A 6,000-nucleotide genomic window follows, 5' to 3' on the forward strand; every position below is an offset into this window, starting at 1 on the left:
CTACCCCCATCAATCTTCCTGGTCACCTCCTCAAAGAACCCTATCAGGCTTGTGAGACATGATCTGCCCTTCACAAAGCCATACTGGCTATCCCTGATCAGACCATGATTCTCTAAATGCCCATAGATCCTATCTCTAAGAATCCTTTCCAACAGCTTTCCCACCACAGACGTAAGGCTCACCTGTCTATAATTCCCTGGATTATACCCTACTTCCTTTTTTAAATAAGGGGAAACATTTGCCACCCTCCAGTCCTCTGGTACCATTCCTGTGGACAACAAGGACTCAAAGATCCTAGCCAACGGTTCAGCAATCTCCTCCCTTGCCTCGCGGAGCACCCTGGGGAATATTCTGTCAGGCCCTAGTGATTTATCCATCCTAATGTTTTCTAACAGCTCCAACACATCCTCTCTCTTAATATCTACATGCTCCAGAACATTAACTTTACCAACACTGTCCTCAGCGTCATCAAGGCCCCTCTCCTTGGTGAATACTGAAGAGAAGCATTCATTGAAGACCTCACCCACTTCCACAGCTTCCAGGCACATCTTCCCACCTTTGTCTCTAATCAGTCCTACCTTCACCCTCATCATCCTTCTACTCTTCACATAAGTGAAAAAAGCCTTGGGATTTTCCTTAACCCTACTCACCAAGGCCTTTTCATATCCCCTTCTTATATTCCTCAAGAGCCCTATCTGATCCTTGCTTCCTAAACCTTATGTATGCTGCCTTCTTCTTCCTAACTAAGTTGTTCCACCTCTCCTGTCACCCATGGTTCCTTCACCCTGCCATTCCTTCTCTGCCTCACCAGGACAAATTTATCCCTGACCTCCTGCAAGAGATCCCTGAACCTCGACCACATCTCCATAGTACATTTCCCTTCAAAAATGTCATCCCAATTTACACTCCCAAGTTTTAGCCTTATAGCCTCATAATTTGCCCTTCCCCAATTAAATATCTTCCTGTCCTCTTTGCTCTTATCCTTGTCCATGACAATACTGAAGGTTAGAGAGTGGTGGTCATTGTCCCCCAAATGCTCACCCACTGATAGATCTGTCACCTGACCCAGTTCATTACCTAAAACTAGATCTAATATGGCATTCCCTCTCGTCAGCCTGTCAACATATTGTGACAGGAATCCATCCTGAACACACTTTACAAACTCTGCCCCGTCTAAACCTTTGGTACCTAGCATAAATGATCATTTTCAGAACAAAAGACTGAAAGCTTCTTGAGTGATGTTTAAGATTCATTATCAGTAAAGTCATACTTTCCTGAGGATCATTGAGAATCACAGTCACTGAAGGACATATCACTGAGGATCACCAGTATCCACAGAGACATAGAATCATACAGCACTGAGACAGGCCATTCGGCCCACCTTGTCTACACTGACCCGTGGGCACTGATCAGTATTGTTCCCACCTTCCAGCACTTGGCCCATAGCTTTCTACGCCCAGGTGATTCAAGTGTCATCTACACATTTCTTAATTATTTCCAGGACTGGCAGCCCTTTGTTGTTCCTCCAGTTTGCGAACTAGAGGAAAATACTTCATTTTCCACCAGGGTAGTCCACAAACCAACGGCATGAACATTGAGCAACAAACAATCTGCTGGCGAAACTCAGCGGGTTGAGCAACATCTGTTGGGGGGAAAGGAATTGTCAACGTTTCAGGTCCAAACTCTGCATCAGGACCTGAACACTGAGTTTTCCAATTTTAGGTAACCCTCCCCTCTGGTAGGTTGTTTCCCCCCCTCTTCCTTCCACCCCCCTCCTTCCGATACTCCTCTGGTCCTCCCATTTTTGTCACCTTTCCCTCAACCCCTCCTCCCCCAGCCCCCATCACCTCTCTTCATCCCTCTCCCCTCCCCCCCAGTTCCATCCACCCACCAGACACACAGTTCACCCACAGGTTTCACCTACCCCTCCCTCTATATGGTTCACCTCTCCCCTTATGTTTCCCATTCTCACCTCCTTTACTTATCAGAGACCAGCACTGGTAGCCCTAGGTGTTACTCTTCTCCCCCTCCAGCAGTCACCCCCCATCTTCACACTCCCCTCCCCCCACCTTGCTCCATCTGCCTCTCCATATATTTTTTCCTCCCTCTCTCTCTTTGTCTGCCTCCACCTATCATCCACCTGCCACTTCATCCCAACTCCACCCCTGCTCCCTGTCCCTACCTAGCACCACCTGCCTGTCATCTTACATCCCTCCTCAGTCCACCGATCATCTCGGAGTCCTGTCTCACGACTCCCCTTCCCCTCTTTATACTGGCCACCCTTGCCTCTCCACTCTCAGTCCTGATGCAGGGTTTCGACCCCAAATGTCGACAATTCCTCTCCTCTCACAGATGCTGCTCGACCTGCTGAGTTCCTCCAGCAGGATGTTTGTTGCTCCAGATTCCAGCCTCTGCAGTCTCCTGTGTCAACATCCTGGTGAATCTCCTGTGCACCTTCTCCAGCACTATACCATCTTTCTTATAGTGTGGTGACTAGACCTGCATGCAGCACTACAGCTGAGATCTAGCCAATGCTTCATAAAGCTGGAATATATCCTCCCTTCTCTTGTATTTGATGTCCCAACTAATAAAGGCCAGCATCCCATATGCCTTCTTAATTATAATATTTACCTGTGCTACTGCCTTCATGGATCTTTACAGTTTTAAACGTTCCCTCTGTTCCTCAAAACTCCCTAGGACACTGCCATTCATGGTGTATGTTCTCACCTCATTAGTGTTCCCAAAGTGCATCACCTCATATTTATCAGGATTAAACTCCATCTGCCATTTCTCAGTCCAGCTCAGTGGTTTGAGGATAATTTCCAGCAGAACTATTTCCGCTGAAAATCATTGTCAATGACCAAAAGTTTTGAAAGTCATTCTGAATGGAATCATTGTCATTACCAATTGTAACTATCGATGGCCTCCATGACTGTGAATTGTTATTATTACAAATCTTTCAATAGCGATTTCCAATAAAGAAAATTAATGTGGCTGTACATCGGTTTCATTGGGAATTCCTATCCTTAAAGATCCCAATAACAGGTTCGTTATCACTGAGAAGTGTTGTATTGATGAATGTCATTAATGTTATTCTTGTTATTGTTGTTCTTGTTCTTGTTCATTCTTGTTCAAAGTTACTATCACTGAAGATTCTTGGATACAGGAAAAGTTACAAGAGCAGACAATACCCCAGTTGTAGTACTGAGAACCTACACCCCAGTAGTGTCTGTGCCTTGAGCCAAGTTGTTCCAGTACAGTTACAGTACAGGTGTCTACTCAACAATGTGAAAAATTACCCAACTATGTCTTGTTCACAACAAGCAGTACAAATCCAGTCTGGCTCATTGTCAGCCGCTCAGTCAATCATCAGCAAAATGATATATAGTACAATTATTCATAGAGTCCTACTGCAGAAACAGGCCCTTCAGACCAATTGGTCCATGCTGACCAAGATTCCCATCCAAGCTAGTCGCATTTGCCTGCGTTTGGCCCATATTCCTTTAAACATTTCCTATCCACGTACCCGTCCAAGTACCTTTTAAATGTTGTTAATGTACCTGCCTCAACCACTTCCTCTGGTAGCTCATTCCATATACTGACCACCGTCTGGGTGAAAAAGTTGCCGCTCAGGTTCCTATTAAATTTCTCCTCTCTCACCTTAAACATATTTCCTCTGGTTCTTGACTCCCCAACCCTGGGTAAAAGACTGTGCACATTCACCCTATCTACTCCCCACAATTAAGTTTGGCAAGTTGCAAATTTGGCAATTAATTTGGCTTTTTGTCCTCAACACCTGGCTCCAGACCTCATCACAACCTTAGTCTAAAGATGAACCAAAGACGCCAATTCTAGAGGTGAGGTGAGAGTGACTGCCCTTGACAAGGCAGCATTTGACTGAGTGCAGTAGCAAGGAGTCCTAGTAAAGCTGAAGGTCACAAGATCACAAGATCACAAGATAAGGGAGCAGAAGCAGGCCATTCGGCCCATCGAGTCTGCTCCAAGGAAAAGGGAAAAAGAAATGGGGTGGGAAAAAAAGAGAGAGAAAAAAAAAACTATTCTAATCCCATTTGCCAGCCTTATCCCCATATCCCTTGATACCCTGACTATTTAGATATCTGTCTATCTCCTCCTTGAACACCCCCACTGATCTGGCCTCCACTGCTGTGCGTGGCAAGGAGTTCCACAATTTCACCACCCTCTGGGTAAAGAAACTTCTCCTCATCTCTGTCTTGAAACTGTACCCTCTAATTCTAAGATTGTGCCCTCTGGTCCTGGACACGCCCACCAAGGGAAACAGCCTAGCCACATCTACTCTATCCTTACCTGTCAACATTTTAAATGTCGCTACGAGGTCCCCTCTCATCCTTCTGTACTCCAGCGAGTACAGTCCAAGAGCCGACAAACGCTCATCGTACTTAAGCCCTTTCATTCCTGGAATCATTCTCGTAAATCTCCTCTGAACCCTCTCCAACGTCAGCACATCCTTCCTAAGATGCGGGGCCCAAAACTGCGCACAGTATTCCAAATGAGGCCTCACTAGCGCCCCGTAGAGCCTCATCAACACTTCCTTACTTTTATACACTATACCTCTCGAGATGAATGCCAACATAGCATTCGCTTTCTTAACCACCGATCCAACCTGGTGGTTAACTTTTAAGGTATCTTGTATAAGTACCCCCAAGTCCCTTTGTACTACCGCACTATCAATCTTCTCTCCTTCTAGATAATAATCTACCCGCTTATTTCTACTTCCAAAGTGTACAACTGCACATTTCTCAACATTGAATCTCATCTGCCATTTTCTTGCCCATTCTCCTAAACTGTCTAGGTCCCTCTGCATTCTTTCTATTTCCTCTATGCTCCCTACTCCTCCACTTATCTTGGTGTCATCCGCAAACTTAGCCACACAACCATTTATTCCATCATCCAAATCATTGATGTACAAGGTAAAAAGGAGAGGCCCCAACACCGACCCTTGCGGCACACCACTAGTAACCGGTAACCAACCAGAACGAGATCCTTTTATTTCCACCCTTTGCTTCCTGCCAACCAGCCAATTCTCCACCCATTTTGCTACCCTGCCCATAATTCCATGACCTCTCATCTTATTAATCAGTCTCTTGTGAGGCACCTTATCAAAGGCCTTTTGAAAGTCTAAATACACAACATCTACCGCCTCTCCCTTATCCACCCTACCTGTGATTTCTTCAAAAAACTCCAATAGGTTGGTCAGACAGGACCTCCCCTTCACAAAACCATGTTGACTAGGTCCTATCTTGCCTTGCGCCTCTAGGTATTCGGTAACCTCCTCCTTGAGGATAGACTCCAATAATTTTCCCACCACTGACGTCAGACTAATAGGTCTGTAATTGCCTTTGTGCTGCCTCCCACCTTTCTTATATAACGGAACTACATTCGCTACCCTCCAGTCCTCCGGAACCATGCCAGAATCTATCGATTCCTGAAAAATAATCGCCAACGCCTCCGCTATCTCCACAGCCACCTCCTTCAGAACCCGGGGATGCACCTCATCCGGTCCGGGAGACTTATCAGCCTTAAGCCCCTTTAGTTTTCCAAGCACCTTCTCCCTATTAATCTCAATTGAACTCAGCTCCAATTCGTGAGACTCCTGACTAATGGGCACATTGCTTATGTCCTCCACGGTGAAGACCGATGCAAAATATTCATTCAATTCCCTTGCCATCTCACTATCATCCATTATAATACCTCCTGCACCGTTATCAATTGGTCCTATGTCAACCCGTGTCTCTCTTTTATTCCTTATGTATTTAAAAAAACTCTTAGAATCCTTGCGAATGTTGTCCGCCAGCTTCCTTTCGTAACTCATCTTTGCTTTCCTAATGACCTTCTTAGTTTCTCTCTGCAGATTTTTAAAATCGTTCCAATCTTCTGTTTTCCCACTAATTTTTGCTACTTTGTACGCCGCCCCTTTTGCTTTTATTTTATCCTTCACCTCCCTCGTTATCCACATCTGTG

This window comes from Pristis pectinata, chromosome 16, assembly GCF_009764475.1.
Source record: "Pristis pectinata isolate sPriPec2 chromosome 16, sPriPec2.1.pri, whole genome shotgun sequence".
Taxonomy (NCBI): Eukaryota; Metazoa; Chordata; class Chondrichthyes; order Rhinopristiformes; family Pristidae; genus Pristis; species Pristis pectinata.